The sequence below is a fragment of the Corvus cornix genome, chromosome 7 (assembly GCF_000738735.6).
Source record: "Corvus cornix cornix isolate S_Up_H32 chromosome 7, ASM73873v5, whole genome shotgun sequence".
Taxonomy (NCBI): domain Eukaryota; kingdom Metazoa; phylum Chordata; class Aves; order Passeriformes; family Corvidae; genus Corvus; species Corvus cornix.
In genome coordinates, this window is record NC_046337.1 from 23,024,797 (window position 1) to 23,042,027 (window position 17,231).

The following is a 17,231-nucleotide window of genomic DNA, read 5'->3' on the forward strand; positions in this document are numbered from 1 at the left end:
CCAGGAAGTCAACACACCAACTGTATTCCCTTACACTACTGCTTGTCAAACAAAGCATCTCTAGTGTTTCTTAGGCTACAAAAACTTTACCCTCAAACAGAAAAAAATCTTCAACTGAGTGGAAATATGCCACAAAGGACAACAAATAGCATAAGTGACCCTTCCTTTCATCACATCATTTTATATCTCTCTTCCAACCAGGATGCATCTGTACCTTGACCCTTTCTTCCATAATACATAGAAGCATCACAACACAACACAATCACACCGTATTTTTTATATCCTTACATTATTTTGTTTTCTGCTCAACATTGTAAAATTTGCCAGTAGTGTTCTACACTTGCCTACTTTGAATTTATGTATATTTAGTGACTAATATTGTACTGAATGTCATGGCATTTCATGCTGGTGATACCTGTCTACTCTTTATATATTTCTACAGAGAGTCACTCTTGCTCCTTTTTCCACTGTTTAAGGTGAAAAATAATGCAGTGTATTTTCAATGTATCATTTTTACTCATAATTTTTTTCTTAGAAATGCAATGTTTCTGAAAAAGCACAGAATCTTCTTCTAGCAGAATTGATTATACAACTTGACACGTGCCGTTATTTGAATCTCATTATACAAATTAGGTAATCTGAATTGATAATCAATTATAGCATTTCCAGACCTGATTAAAAGCACTTCTAACATATATTGCAATTTGTACTCCTTACATTATGATGATGTTTCACATGAGGAAGTAAGGGAATAAACCCTACAAACCTTTGCCTTTAAGAAAACAGCTCAAACCCTCATGTTGAGTTCGTATCTGAGGAAGAAAAAAAGCACTGTACAGTAATAATATCCTTAGAACAGTTACTATGTAAAGTGACAGAGAATTTGCTGGAAGGAAACTTATCTATAAATCTCGACAGTCATTCTTAGTGGTTTGAGGTTGGCAACAAGTAACCTGATTCCAAGACCTAGAGTAACTTCTAAAACAAGGAAGAAAAAGGCTAATTTTTATTTGTTTCAAATGAAATGAGATTTTGAAAGACCATCACAAAGTACAGAAAAATTCCTGAACTGCTTTCTTAACAAAGCTATTTACAGAAAAGTGTGTTGAGCAATTATGTATTACCTCTCCTTCATTATGAGCACAGTTTAAAGAAACAATAGCAGAAAAGTAGCTGAGCTAAATAGTGCCCTGATCTACATCACTGTGAGACTGCAGTTATACCTCTGACATCTTAATTTGGATTTACATGGCTGTAATTTACAGAATTTCGTTGTCTTTAAAAATGTGGAAAGGTGGGTGATGCCTCCGGCCATTTTTAATCAGCTCTGGCTGTACCAATTTCACAGAAGGCAGACTGATGTTAAATTTTTTTTACCCTTTCCTAGGAGATGTCAGTCAGAAGAAGCTGAGCATAAAAACTGACAGAATTTCTGTGGAACCAGGTAATTTTTAATACAGCCTGAATGGTTTGACACTCCCTGCTTTTTCTATAATGCTATTCTATGTCTACCAGGACATCCAAATATCACATTTTACTGGTTAGTCCATGCACAAGAATGTGCCAATAGAAAAAGGAAATGAGGTTATAATCTCTGCACAGAACTTTGACACTAAGCAAGAAAAATATATGGTACCTTATGATAAGACCTAACCCCAAAATTTTAGAGAAAGTGATCCAAACTTGTGCTTCAATTTTCTTTCTTTACTTCACTACAAAAATAGGAAAAAGAAGACGTATGGCAAAAAAGATTGCCCAACAAATAGTAACATGTGTAACTTAGGAAGATAAACAATGATTCAATCTGCAGTGTTGAAAACATACCAGTTCTAGGATGCAAATGTGCTTTCATATGACAAAGGGTTCACTTACTTCTGTCTTTAGTCTTTAGTTATAAAAATAACTTAAATCCTGTTTGGAAACTCAGTTGTTTTGCTGAGAACTCTCACCTGGCATCAGGACTCAGGTACCCCCTTTCAGCTTAAGTTAAGCCTCGAAAGGATACATTTTGCCAGACCAGTTAAAACTAAATGAGACATATTCTTGAACTAAAAGCTCCTTTTTTCTTTTCTTTTAATTCTCTCCAAAACCAGCACCTTATCCTAAGTGCTATTTTGGTACTTGTTGATTTCTTCATTACACCCTCCATTAACTCTGCAACCAAGGAGGTCAATATCATTAACTGTTTCCACTTTCAGCTCATGAAATTTTAAAAAGAAAATGAAATAATAATTTGGATATTTCCTTAATTCCTTAGAACTTACGTGTTCTAAACCAATGATTTACAGAAAGCAGCTTTGACACACATTTGTGTATGCTAATTGAAATCGTGATAATTAACTCAGTAAATTAGTGGGTTTCAAAACTGCCTTTTGAGCATGACTGACCAACAAAGTACTGGGAGAAGCATTGGATTCCATATTACTGCACCTTTGAGTTTTAAGTCTGGGTGGGCTTCAGCACCCTGACTTGAAAAATTTATTTTCTGTGCTGCAGACTTCAAGGGGCTGATGAAAATGTGTGGGCTGGTTTGGATGTGAGCCATGCTTTTTCCACACATCATTGTGTCTCCTGCACTAATGACTCACACCTGCACATGCTGCTATCTGATTTCTAGACAAAGTTATTTATAAACTGGAACAGCAGTACTGAATTCTGGTGGTGTAACTATTCCAGTCATTATTTACCTAAAGCACTTGTCTGTGAAGCACAGACAATTTGGGGACACTGAGTTCGCTCGTCTTTGTGGAGCCATGAAAACTGGATGCAGCTTCTCCCTGATAAAACCCACACTGCAATTTTATCTTGCAGACTTCTGTGGATTTCATGTGGTAACACACTACTTTTCACATGGCTGCAAGATAAGCACAGGTTTCCAAGATCACACACACAGGAAAAAACCATCCTATCTTCTCTCACAGCAGCTACTGGAATTATTTCCTAAAGCGGATTTTTATACTTGGAGACTTGCCTGTTGCAAACATTAAAAAAGAAAAAAAAAAAAAGTATTTTATTCAAGCAAAAATTCGGTTGCCCCAAGCTTATGATTACAGTCTTGCCTGCAGTGTCTCACTCAGAAAAGTCCAGGAAAGTATTTAAACCTTCACATTACAGTCTCTGCCTTCAGACACTCTTCCCCAGTGCTCAGGCTTTTGCTAGCTATGATTGTAGAAGCATCAGCATTTGGGAGCAATTACATATCACTTTCTCCTTCTTCTGCAAGTGGCCATATACTGTTTTTACTACAGCTTCAGATGAGGCCATTTGTTGTCCTTTCTTTCTTTGGGGCAGCTTCGTGAAGAGCAAAGAAGAAGAACAGTTCAGAACAACTGCCTAAATGATCTCTCAGTGAAAAGAGAAACATACAATGGGTTACATCCTCAGAGAGATAAAACAGTCATCTGCTGCAGTGTAAATTTTCCAAGATGTTAATCTCATGCCTAGTAAACACACAGCATCCTGCCCCTTAATGCTGAAGATCACATCGTGTTTTGAATCTCGGATTGAAGTGATTGTGTAGCGAAACAAAGCTCCATTTAACCAAAAAACCAAAACAACAAACTAAGGCTTTATACAGAAAATCAGGTATGTAAGCAAGCCTGTTCCAGTTACTTATAGACGTGCATTTTGCTTGGAAGCAACACAAGGTTCTTCCACTCATATACTTGCATATACTTCTCACTGTGTGCCTCAGAAGAAAAACTGTCAGGTATCAATATTAATATGGCTGTTGAACTGCACACTGGAGAGCATTTGATTTCACATAGCTGAGCTGTGTTCAGAAATCAATATGCTGCTGTCTTCCTTGGTGCAAATTTACTGATGTTAAGGGTTTGCTTCTGCCTATGTTATTAACAGTTCAATATAGGGCCAAATTATTTTAAACTTTTACAGATCGCTTCGCAAAATAAGGCTTTGCTTCCAGTTAAGTACTATCATAGTTAATTAACCTTTAAGTAGTATCATAGTTAATTTAACTTGATGCTGTAGTACCAGGGGTTAAAACATGTCACAAACTCAGTAAGGATATTGTGACTTTAAGCTGCAGAAATAATAGGGGAAAAAAGGTTTCCTTTCATCATACAGGCAATCCTCCCCTCATAGATACTTTACTAAAAAGTACAAGAATAGAACAGTGTTCTTTGACTTGATTACTGTTTGAGTAGGTTTGCTCATTTTTGTCTCCATAATTTTGGACTGCACAAGTTGACATTAATCAAGCAATGAATACTCACCAAGGCAAGGCTGACTGATCAGGGAAGTGCCCTGGGTCATACACCCCTGCTTCTTACAGCTGAGTAGAAGTACAACAAAAAAATTCAAACTCAGCTTACTGCACATTTGTCCACATTTTCTCTCCTTCTGCTTTTATTCCTTTCCATGAGTTTAAATATTTTCCCAGTGTCCAGTGTTTCTTATCTGCTTAAGAAACTATCATTCTTAGTTTAGATTATCTTTTGATATACATTCAATCTTGTTGCAGTTCTTACACCCACTCGTTTTTCCATCTTTTCTGTCTTCTTTTCCAGTTTATTCTCTTCTCAAAATTATTATTTTCAACTTCATCTCTGCTTATGAAGCAACTAATTTATCTAATGCTTCTAAAAGAAAAAATGTCTTTGTTTTAATTTGTTAGATATGTTTTTCTTAATAGTAAGACATTTACTACTTCCATAAGGAAAGTATTTTCTTTATTCATGGAACTAGAACAGCCCAAGAAAGAAAGGGTGAGTTCCGCAGGCTGCTTGTCAATTGTCCTATGAAATACTATACAGTCATGTGAATGGGATTTGTTCTTGCTACTTTTCCATGACAAAAGTTTTACCAGTACCTATGTCATGGTGAATTTTATGATATTTTTAAGGAACTGAACTCAAAGCATACATTGATTTCACTGAAAAAGACCAATAGATGGTGCAGTGCTATCAAATCCAAAGAATCAAAAAGCTCTATATCTTTATACAAATTGCCTGAGGCATTTTATAAATAAAGAGCTTGCTGCAAAGACTTTCTCGATTCTGAAAACAGAACATTTTTAATTTGTAACCATAAATCTGATTTCATATGCTGGGGTAAAAAATAAGAACAAAACCAACCTAACAAAAAATCCAGGGAAAAAAAAAAAAACCAAAAGACCTGGGGAAAAAAATCAACAAAAAACCCCCTACACACACTTTTCCAAACTCCTGTTTCTCACAGCAGCTGGTCAGACATGGAAACAACCAGCCTTTTCTGGCATTGGCATTGCCCCTCCTTCCTTCCCCATCTATCCATTTTTACCCCTGTGCAGATTCACAGAAAGCCAAGAACTACATCCATAGTGATAAGGGAAAGGAGGCTCCAGAGCACAGGAGTATTTCTGACTTTATTTGCAGCTTTCATGCATGTGGCTGGCAGGCAACCTCTGCACCACCAGCAGTGTCACACGATCTCGCTGGTGGCTGAGCAGTGCTAGTTGTGCAGAGCAGCACACAGGGCCCTACATGCACTACAGGGCATATTCCTGCTCACCTGCAACAGGAGCTGCAAACAAATCCAGCCTAAAAGCCTGGAGTGCCTTTATACACTCTCCCCAGACTGACCTGGCAGGTCACAGTCCCTCACTGCTCTAAGGGACTGTCCTTAATCACTTGTGTAGAGCAGCTTTACTTCTCTCCAAATACTCAGCTGTCTACTCAACAATTACACTCAGTTCTTCATTTCCTTTAAACAAATTCAACAATTTTCCTCATGATAGCTGCACTTAAGCTGCCTTCAATGTCACCATCTCACTTGGAATATAATCAGCATACATTTGTTTTCTCTTGTAAATGGAAGAGAAGATTAGGTCCAGTAGCCAGGACACATGGAAGTAAACAGAGTGTTGTGGTTTCTTTCTCAGCTCTGACAGTGACCTGGAGGGTTACTGCAAGCCATTGCTTCTAAATGAACAACAGTAGAAGATTTCAAAGTACCATGAAATTACCACAAAAGTAAAAAGAGCAAAACGTTTTCATTTCCTAAGCAATCTTCATTGAAAACCAGGTTTTTCCCCTGCTCCCATATCACTATGAAAGTTTTTTAGAAATAAATTTGTAAGAACAGTGAATTTCTTCCTGTTCCCCAAGCAGCTCTTTTCTTTCTCCCAGTTTCTCTGTCAGGAACAGCCAAGGCACCAGACAGGCACTATTCGTTTTCTGTGTTAGTTACCAGTGTGGGTTGCAGACTCTGACTTCAGCGGTGCCAGACCTTCTCCTTGTCCTGCAGCTGAGAAAGCACATCAATATTTCCCTTCTCTGGGACTCTTGAGTAGCAGTGACACTGCTCTTAGGTCTCCTTGGGAGGAGACATCTCTGTAAAGTTATACTGTGTTCAGATGTTAGCAGATGGGAAATGTGCCATAAAGTCAAAGGAAACCGAAACCATGAATTTCTGTGCCAGAATATGGCAGTGTCCAGTCCAGTGGACAAGCATTCTGAAAACCAAGACTTCCACAGTCATCCTGCAGGCATGTGATTCACATGATGACAAATGTCACACTTCCTAACTAAAAAGGCTCATTACCAACAGCTACACTAGAGCTACCAGACTGACTGCAATAAATACACAAATACACATGAAGCTTCATTTTGAATATAAAAATCAATTTCCCGCTGATATGTTCAGCACCCATTTACATTCTTCAAAAAAAACTCCACCTAAGCTGCACTTGAATTTATAAGTAATTTGTATTTATGGAAACAATCTTTCCCTCCCCACACACTGTGTGAAGGCAGACAATGGCAATGGTATCACATTAATAAAATCGGTAGCAACCTGGTACTTTTCATGTTCCTGTAAGTGCAAAAGAAATGTCAAAGGTAGCAACCAGTCATTTTATACTTTTTGGATTTCTGAAGGCAAAAATCAGGTCATGAATGGTTACCACAAAAACTTCTGCAATTTGTAGAAATGCATGGGGAAACTTCAAATACATCAATTGGGACTGGACTTGTTCCATTGAGGAGATATTTCTGATCATGAGAAAATTAAACAGGTACAGATTTAATATTTATATTTTGATAGAAGTACTGAATTTTACACACTGATTTAGGCCCATTTACACACTCTTTTCAGGCCCATTTAGCACAATTGTGACTGCCAGGTTGGTGTCATTAGAAGGAGAACTAGACTAAAGAAGTAGATACTGCTTTGAAGCAATGTTATTTTATATAATGAGTGTATTAAGTCTCATGTTGAGCTCTAAGTGCTAACCCTCTCTGAGTCAGCCTTCAGATAAAAACTTTCTTCTCATCTTACTACTGCTCCCTTGTATATGCCCACAAACCCCTCTTATTTCTGCTTGTACAGGCACACACCACCTAAGTTTCTCTGTTTTGCGCTGTGACAAGTGCACGTCAGTTTGGGGACATTTGCTGGCTTGAGCCTAATATTCCATAAAGGAGTCTAATTGCTTCACATGGCTATCAACAAAGAGCCCAGCAATTAAAGCTACTGACTTTAAGGTTTAGCCCAACACTTGAAATGATAACATGCACATTAATAATGCACTTACTATTCCATTGAGCAATGTGAAATGAAGAACACTCTCTTGCTGTGTCCAGATCTGGGCACCTCAGCACAAGAGAAGCATGGAATTCCTGGAGCAGGTCCAGCAGAGGGGTTCAATGATTAGGAGACTGGAGCACCACTCTTACAAGAAAAGGCTGACGGAGCTGGGCCTGTTCAGCCTCAAGAAGAGACGACTGAGAGGGGACCTAATCAGTGTCTATGAGTATCTGAAGGCTCTTCTCAGTAGTGCCAGCAACAGGAGAAAATGCAATGGGCAGAAAACTGATTCACGGGAAGTTCCACGTGGATATGAGGAAGAATTTTTTTACTGTGTAGCCTTTTGAACATGCAGAAGTTGTTATAAAACCAAAAGAATTTTTGCCACCACTTTTGTTCAGTGTTTGAATGAGAAGAGACACATGATGAGTTCTACCAAATAGCAAATCTATTGAGACTTTTACCTCCGTCACAAATGCTTCCATCTGCACGAGGCATAAGGGGAAAACAGATGCTAGCAAAAGCATAGCAACAGGATAAAAGGGAATATGCTGAAGGAAGACAACACTGCTTGTTGCAAAAGTGGTGATGCAGCTGTTGAAGTAGAAGAAAAACGAGAGATGTAGAATGAGCCATAAACTAGCAAGCAGAATGACAAAGTTCTGAAGAAGCAATTAAAGGAAAAAAATACTTTTTTAAACCACATGAATTAGTGTTGGGCTTTTCATAGCAGCCAAGCTGTGTACATCCCAGCTCACAGCCAAGTGTCAAGAATTCCTTTCCAGAACTTTAGTGTGCAATAGCCTGACAAAGAAAATATTTTCAAAAACAGTTTGAGAATAAAAATAATTTGAATACACTAAAAGAAAAAAGGCAAAATTCAAAGGAGTTTCTTCTTGAGAAAAAAAAACAACAAAACCCCATTCACCTTAAACATCTAAAATGTGATAAAGCTATTAAGTCACTGAAAAAATATTCTGTCAGAAAATGTTCAGCCACTTTCAGCATGTAACAAAAGAAAAGGTTGTTCAAATTTTAATAATTGATGATACTGCTAGACTGAAGCACCAATACATGCAGAGATGCTGGATAACTTTATGGATGAACAGGGAGACAGCTACTGAGTGCAAGCCATTCCTTGGATCAGGCAGCCATAAGACTATTTTTGAGTGATGATACCTGTAGTACACTTCAAGTCTCTTCATCTTGTCAACCTCAGAAGAACACTGAAAAGTGGGAGACAAATAAGTTCTGAGGCTACACAACAAAGCTGGGGCGAAGAAATAGCAAACATTGTTTGCTCAGTATTTAAGGCAGATGTGAGAAGCCTCTCCTAGGCCGGTGTTAGAATCAGACGGGCAAGTAATTGAAGTTAGGTTCAGTCGGATTTTGAGGTAATACAAAGGGGTAAGAAACCTGAGGCGCTGGCTGGCGCCGTAGTGCCTGGCATCCACTTGATGGCACTGTGAACAGGCGACTTGGCTCGCAGCGGGGACAGCGCCGAGCGCTTCCACCGCGCCCCGAAGGGTAAAGAGCAGGTTGGAGGCGGAGAGCTGCAAACACGTGGAGCCTGCTCGGCCTAAAGCTGGGCTGCACTCGTATGGAGAAATGTCTATCCCAAAGTGCAGAAGCACCGTAAGGATGGCTGACTTGATTTATACTTAATTAACACTTACAAAACATGCTGCCGTGCTAAAAATGTACAAAAACCCGCAGAAACATGAAGCTATAGGACAGTCACCACTTATCTTTGGGAGCCCCTGCTCTAGCTACACAAGCTCACTTAGGTTTGTAGTATTATCACCACCAAAGAGGATTGCAAGCCACTAGAGGGGGTGAGACCCTTTTCTGGTAGCACACTGCAAGCCTCAAGCACAGGAGTGCAGGATGCTTTCCATCACCTGTCGCTGTGTCCCCAGCCCGGGTCTGCCACAGCTTTTCACTCCCTCAGCCCCGTCCTTTCCTGCTTCCACTTCCCCTCTCTCTGTTGTAAAACCTGTATTGAAGAGATAACAGTTTCTGTATCCCTACATGTGCTTCTAAATGCTATTTAACAATCAGCCCATTCCCATTTATTGGGTTTTTTTTCTGTGACAAATGAAAGTGATAAGGTATCAGCATGCATCTCTGGTTACTGCAACAGTACCAGTCACAAGACCACAGATTTGAGTACTAATTCAGTAGTCCCACTGTCAGACTAACAGGAAAATTACAACCATGCCATTAGGCATGGCAGAAGATATTCACAGCAGCAACTGCTGCAGAGACCTCTGCTCCTCCAAGAAAAGCAGAATCAACTCAGAAAGTTAAAATTTTGAGAGAAAAGGAAATGTGAAATTATTCCATTATAGAAAAAAAAAATAACAGTGCTGCTGCTGTAACTCTGCCATTGTAAAAGATGCATCCAGATACACAATGTTCTGGTTATTGTTCCTGATATTAACTTTCATAGCTTTCACAATCATATTCATATAAAGTTTCACTATTTAACTTCACATCAGAAGTACAGCAACTATGCTAGAAAAGCAGGTTCTGTTTAAAAATATTCATGAGATACTGTTTCAACAGTTAGATATTTCCTGCTTCAACGTCACACTCTACTACAAGCATCTAACATTTAATCCTTTTATATAAGCAAAAATAGATCTTAGTATCTGACTTGACATATCTGTTCTAATAAAACCCACAAAACTGACAGCAGATGCAAAACAGAAGGCCATGCATATTATAATAAAATTAAATTAGAATCAATTCTGATTATTCATCTCTAGTTCAGTTTTCATTAAAATAAAAAGTCTGAGTACCTGATGAGACAATAATTGAAGTATTTTGTTTTAATATTCAGGACATACTATTTAAGTATGACATCAGTGTGGAACATGCTCACTGCGTAGTTACTCAGTGGAACTCATATTCATATTCATTTTATTGAATCCTTATACATGGAACACAGAGGCTTATCAAATAAGTTTCTCACCATTCCTACTCTGAGAATGGAATTTAATTTTTAAATATTAATTTTAATTTTTAAAGAATATGTTAAAAGCTGTAATAGATTAAGGGGAAAAAAACCCAAGCCAACCAACCAACAACCCCCACCTCTTTATTCTTCCAAAAGTAAGCATTAATACAACAACTTCAAACCAGCAGCTGAACACACATAAAAGGCTCAAGCTCATTCCTATAGGTTTTTATGGGGGCTTTTCATATCTCACTGGAATGGCCTCTGCTTCCTATGTATGGTGATTTCCCAAAACCCACTTCAGAAAAATAAAATGCTTTCCATTTCTAAATGAACTGCTTGGTCTGGCAGCAACTACTGAGTTCATCACGCAGTGATTTTGTCAGATGTTCATGAAATCACACAAAACCAGAGGTAATTTCTCCACTTACACGGCAAACTACAGTCTCTTCATTACATGTTTTTCCAAAACTTATGTTAAATGCAGTACCTTGTTGCTCTAATTTGTTAGTGAGAAGCTTCTTGTCAATCTGCTGGTTTAACACTTCTTCAGGTAGACTTCAGCTTCTGTAAGTCATGCACATCTTCACTGCTCTAATTCTACCAATTTCTTGAAGTTCAGGATTATTTGATATTGTTTAAGAAACTAGAGATCAGAGTTTACCCTTAAAACAGCTGTATTATAGAGATGATATTTCAGCTGCTGTGCATGTCTGGTAGGGTAGCAACAAACTTTGCCACCACTGAGATTCAAAATTTTTAGACATTCAGGATTAAAAATTCATGACTTTACACTTCGAGTTGAAGAAGCCCCAAAACCCTAGGCTAGAGCAGATCACCAACCTTTGTGATTCAAGCACAGAAGCAAGTACCCAGGCCCCACTAACCATATTTTCTACTTTGGGTGACAGAAGAAGAAAATTCAGATTGTGTTTATGTCTTGGAAAGCTTCCTCCTTTCAAAGCCTCCTCTCCTTAGTAGGGAGCAGTACCATATTCACAGCTATTCTGCTCAGTAGGACAAATCTGCAGGGCTGCTCCAGCTCAGACCACAACATGTGGTCCCGGTATCCTACAAGATATCCCACTGACACTCACCACATGGCAGCTAGGACATCCTCAGCTCTTGGGTCTCCACAAGTCCATCGCTGCTTGGCACCCCAAGACACAGCCCTACACACTGCGCCCTGTGCACTACAGCTCCAGGGCATTTCCACTCACCTCCCTGTTTAAAACCATGCCACAACATTGGAGAGCTATTACCAATGAATTTGCTTTGTAACCATGACACCAGCATTGCAAAAGGCTATTCTGTTTTTATACAGCAAAAGCTTTTTCTTAAAAAAAACCCCCCAAAACCCAGCAGAAACCCCACCCCCAAAAAAACAGAAAAGAGAAAAAAACAAGGCTTGTTTTTACCCATTCTACCACAGGGACAGCCAGTTGCCAGCAAATTAATACTAAGGTTAAATTCATGCCAAGTTTGGTGCAAAGAATTTCGCCTCAATAGCTGCCAGTATAAATACTGTTTTGTTTCACTAAAAATGTATATGGATAATTATTCTAAGTAATAAGGTTCCCCACAGACCAAATTAACATTTAAGGGTCCTACTCACAGCTTTCACAAAGCACTGTTAAATGAAGCATTCTTTCTGGTGCCCCTGCCTCTATCACTATGCTATTCACAGGAAATATTTTTCTAAATAAAGTTCAATAAACCTGTTAAGGGTTACTTGAAGTGCACTGCATCATTTCCTGCCTGAAATTTCTGACTACCATTCAGTATTATGAACAATATGGCTCAATTCTCTTACTGCTCCAACAACATCTCAGCAATAAAAATCGTCATAATATTGTTTTAACCCTAGTTTAGTCATTGCCAGCTATGCAAGAGATGCAAAATTATTATCATTAATGGTCAAACTCCTTTAGCTTTCATGATTTCAGTGAGCTCCTGTTTAGGACATTTAATCTGGCTGCACAGTAACTCTTAATTTTGTTGACCAATTTTACTGGTAACCCATGTTTTCCACGCTTTGTTGTGGGTTGGGGTTTTTTGAATGAAAAACACAACATCCACAGCGATTCAGAAAGCTCTGGAATCTTTCATATGAACAGAAACAATTTTTGCTAAAATGAACAATCAGTAAAACTAACTAGCTAGTTAATGGACAAACAAAACTTTCTTTTCACAGTAATGCAGTGATAGCAAGATGACAACAGAAGCAATGAAGACATGCCCAGGCTTTCAAAAAACAGTTCTGGGCATAAGAGGTAGTTTTAAAATACCAAGAAAAGTGCAGTTGTTGGGTTTTCAGGCTCGAGTGTACAAAAAATTTGTTCAAATGTCTTCTACTTCTCCAGACATGAAAAGTACCAACTGTCAGAGCAGTGAAGAGGCACTGACCAAGGGTTTTGGGGAGTAGGCACCCCTTCTACCAAAGCAGACAGATGACTGCAAAAAAACCTGCTGCATCAGGTGGGAACCGGTGAAGATTTCTGGGGCAAAACAACTGGGATGAAAATGGATAGGGAATGACTTTTCACTCTGTTCACTAAAAGCAAAACAAGAAGGAATAACATGAAATTAATTAAAGTCACATGGCAGTTATTCACACAATATGCAGGATATTGTGAAAGTTATAAGCTTGTCTTGCTTCAAGAAATGCCTGAATAAATTCCTAAGCAGAAAATCCCTGGGGTGGTATTAAACACACAGATACCATGTCTGGCCCTGAGCTGCAAATAACAGTACACTGGTGGGCTATATGGGAGAAATACCATCCCGTGCTTGCTTCATTCCAGACATTTGCTTTCAGCTGCTGACAGAGAAAGGTCCCATGAAAGACGAGGACAAGAGTTTTATTCATTTGTGGCCACAGATTTAAGCAGCCATTCCCCAGATATAGGGGAAACACATTCCTGTATACTCCTGACAGGCATTACAGCTGCTTACATACTCCAGCTGCTGGGATGCAGACAGGAGTTTCTCAGGTGGACAATTGCAAAGATAGCATGAAGGAGGGCTGAATTCCTTCTAATGTACAATCAGGAGTTTTCCAGTTAAAGACCAGTGGCATTTTTGCAAACCAATCAAAGACAGCAGGGTTGCACAATTCTCATGGGGATGTGAAACACTATAGGTAAAGCTCAGAGATGAAAAACACTATATGCAAAGCTGGGACTATTAAACCAACGGCTGAAACAGATTTTTGTGAAATTGCTTTGGTGTTTTCTAACCAGATCTGTTCAAATAAGGGATGCTACATGCAAAGAAAGCAGTCAATAAGGCTTTGAAAGCTCAGGCTGAGTCAAAAAGAAGGAAAATTATTTCATTATTACAAAGTAAGAATACTTAAAATAGAAAATCTAATAGCACATATGGGACCACCTAATGTCATTTTTAGAATTATGTTTCAGAAGAGAGATCACTGTAAAGTGATTCGCTCAAGGGGATACTGTGAATCAGTGCTAGAGCAACAATACTGTTTTAATTACAGTTTGTTATTAAGCCTGTATTAACATGCTGAAGGTCAGAGGTTGACTCAATTTTTAGCAAAATTATTTGCTAAGAAGTTTTCAATATCTCATCATGTAACCTATAGCTACAGATAGGCTCTGCATCACTAGTCCAGGGAGAAATACTTTTGATGGCAGGAACTGCTGTATGAACATTTCATTCTGCTTCAGGAAAGATAAGCAATTCACACGAGATGCAAAATGCTATTTTCTAAAAGTATATCAAGCCTTGAAGTTATTATGAAGAACAGCTAGGGAGAACTGAATAGACTGACAGAAGTTCAGAAAACACTTCACTAGGGACCAAGTCCTCCCATCCAGCCCACAGGGCACATCTCCAATAACTGTCAGAAATAAAGGCTTCACCAGCTGTAAGGTTTCCTCTTACATGTTTCTGTAACAGGGCCCCAGTGCAGATTTCACTTCAAGCAAACAAAATTTTTCTAATAAGCTATCTGATCAAAATAATTTACTTGGTTTAAGGGAGTTTTGCCAAGAACAGGAAGACAGCTGAAAGTAAAAACTTTATTCCTTAGGTAATATAAGAACAGGGTTTTCTCCAGAAAAACAAACAACCCCCCCAAAAAACAATAAAAAAACCCGCCAGACCAACAAACAACCACCAAAATCTAGCTTTTCTAGTCAATTCCTTATTAGACAGTACCTAAGGGTTATACTCTAACACAAATACACATCACAGCTTTCTGATGACAGATGTATTAAACAAAATCCTAATCCTCCCGAGCCTTTGTATTATTGCTGTTTCGGCATTCAAAGAATTTAACTGAGAAATCTATTAATAAAAAAATGTAATATTAACATCACCCTTTCTAGTTACTAAGGTGTCTGAGAATCACCATCAGAACTGCAGAATTCTTAGCTTTTAGGCTTCCTGTTGAAAAATTTATTCTGCTTCTCATTGAATAATGCAGTATGGCTGCACAAGGGCTTCCACGATCATGGCATTTGGTTGCACTACCAGTCTTCCTGAGAAGTTGTTCTTGTGTTTGACCAGTAGAGATCTGGACTCCTTTCTCCTGCTGCAATGCCCTGTGAATACTAACAAGAGGGGAAAACAGAACACAAGCTCCAGGGCTATTTCTATGCTTCAGAATTTGCAGGAAGACCCAGCGTTTCACTTAGAAAGATTTAGACTCAAGATACTACTGAATGCTTCATAATTCATGTCTCTGAATATATGAGTTATCCTCATCACTCCTCTGGATTTTTTTCAAACAAGGATATAATTAGTAAAAGTAATTTTTGATAATATGACTGAACTAAGCATGAAGGAAAGCAGCACAGTCTACTGTGAACCTGTCTCCTCCAGTTGAAGCCACAGTAGCCGAAACTGCTCCTTAACCAATCTCTTTTCAGTGATCTGACATGGATGAATTTAAGCCTCATAAACTGGCTTGGGGGTCTGCATTTAATTAAATGTTCCTATGTTAGAAATGAACAGAAGTTTGATTTTTAAAGGCCCATGAAGACAGCAGAGTTTCTTTCATTTAGTTTAGTGAGCTCTGAGTCAAATACTATGAACATTAGACAAATTATAGTCCAGGTTTACAGATAAGAGCTCTTGTTTGTTCAAGTCTCTCCATATTAATTAAGGAGATATAAGCACAGGCAATATGGGAAGAACCAACAGGTTCAGATTGCTGCTGGCAATTGCAGGAAGAATCCAGATGTCTTGTAAAATAGTGAGAGTAAGGAAGGTAAGAACAAAACTCCAGTCCCCACAATAAAAACCCATGACAATTTGTCTTGAACTGTTCTATAGAGGAAACCCTTCCTGATACCAAATCTGGCAATTTGTTTGTTTTATGATGGCGTCTAGAGGCACCAAACAAGTATCAAGAATGTAGTGTAATATGTACCATAAACACACAGCAACAAAGCAGCCCCTGAGTCTAGAAAAATACACATTTATATTTGAAAAAAATATGTAGTTCACTGAAATATCACTGTAACACATCTTAGCCAGGTTTCCATACCTCAGAGATAAAGATGTCCAATTCAAATATTAACCACCAGTCTCAAAACAGAGGTATTGATACAGGGAAGTTTTTGTTAAGTTTCAAGTACATTTTGAGTTCTGTAATGAAAAAGAAATCTAGACTTTCAGCTTGAAAACATGACTGAGTGTATACAAGACTGAAAGAAGTCCATGCAAATGTCTGTCATGGCAGTAATTTTGTGCTGTTGGTTGCCAACCAATGGTGTTAAGCTGCCTTGATAAAGCAGATATCCTAGTGGCAAATTGCTTTAAACTCCCCCAGCAAGACAGTTCAGTTACTGTGATTTATTTTAATTTAGATTTGTGTAGAAGTACTTTCCAAGAAGTGTGCCTAATAGACCATTAGAGTTTTCCCAGAGAGCTGTAGTGCTTCAGCACCTTCATCCTTCAAATGTCTTTGTTATTTTCGGTCTTCTTTTGGCAAATTTGTCTCTTGCACTGGGAGTTAAGTGACATATGGGTCACATGATACGTTTGAGGATTATGTCATTTTTAAATAATAGCTTTTGGAGTCTCACTGCCATGCCAGAGAACCAAGGTAGGTATTAGCAGGAGGTTATCACATACTGCAATATATGAAACACACAAAAAATTCTTTATCTAATTTGTTTCTCATGTTCCTTTGTTGTGGATCCATCAATTATTTTCAAGTGACACTTTTTTGTAAATTCCACACATTCAGAGAGCCGGAGTTATCATTTTCACAGCAGTCAGACATGCTTGCCTGTTCTGGATCACTTCCTTTCCCAGTAGTTTTATTTACAGTTGATTACTTCCCTAAGATAAAGAAATGGTCCTTACTGACTTTGAAACTGCTATCTGCCAGTGTGACTCTAAGCTCATCATGCAAAAACTCACAGAAAATGAATTAGCAGGTATAGCAACATCCCTGGAAATCTTTCATCACTATGGTAGACCTGGTATAGGATATATTAAAGCTTTAACTAATATGGACCAAGAAGAGCACATTAAATTGGAAAATTCAGAATCACAAGGCTATTAGGAAAGTAAGAAACACAGATGTTGGGGCATGAGAACACTTATCTTCAAGCCCCCACAAACCAAATGCATATCAGATAAATCCTGGAATCTATAGACATATATACTTCTTATTACAACTATCCACAGAGCACAGACAACCAAATCCAGTTTTTACTTCCCCCTCCCAGGTCTCACTGCATCCAAACTACTGGTTTTCAGCAAA

General features: G+C 38.4%; 1 protein-coding gene and 1 long non-coding RNA gene across 5 annotated transcripts in view; one reads left to right on the top strand and one right to left on the bottom strand.

The window, feature by feature from the left end:
* Nucleotides 1–17,231, bottom strand: part of PDE11A (phosphodiesterase 11A) — a 117,713-nt gene that overhangs the window by 83,465 nt on the left and 17,017 nt on the right. The window lies entirely within an intron of this gene.
* LOC109145663 overlaps nt 1–17,231 on the top strand; it is a 108,132-nt gene that overhangs the window by 76,225 nt on the left and 14,676 nt on the right. For 2 of the 3 annotated variants that reach the window (XR_002047217.3, XR_005602359.1), the window contains exon 3: nt 1,388–1,444. This is a non-coding gene — a long non-coding RNA (uncharacterized LOC109145663). Of the gene's footprint in view, nt 1–1,387; nt 1,445–3,291; nt 3,586–17,231 lie in introns of all 3 variants that reach the window. The other variant, XR_005602360.1, reaches the window with a different exon arrangement.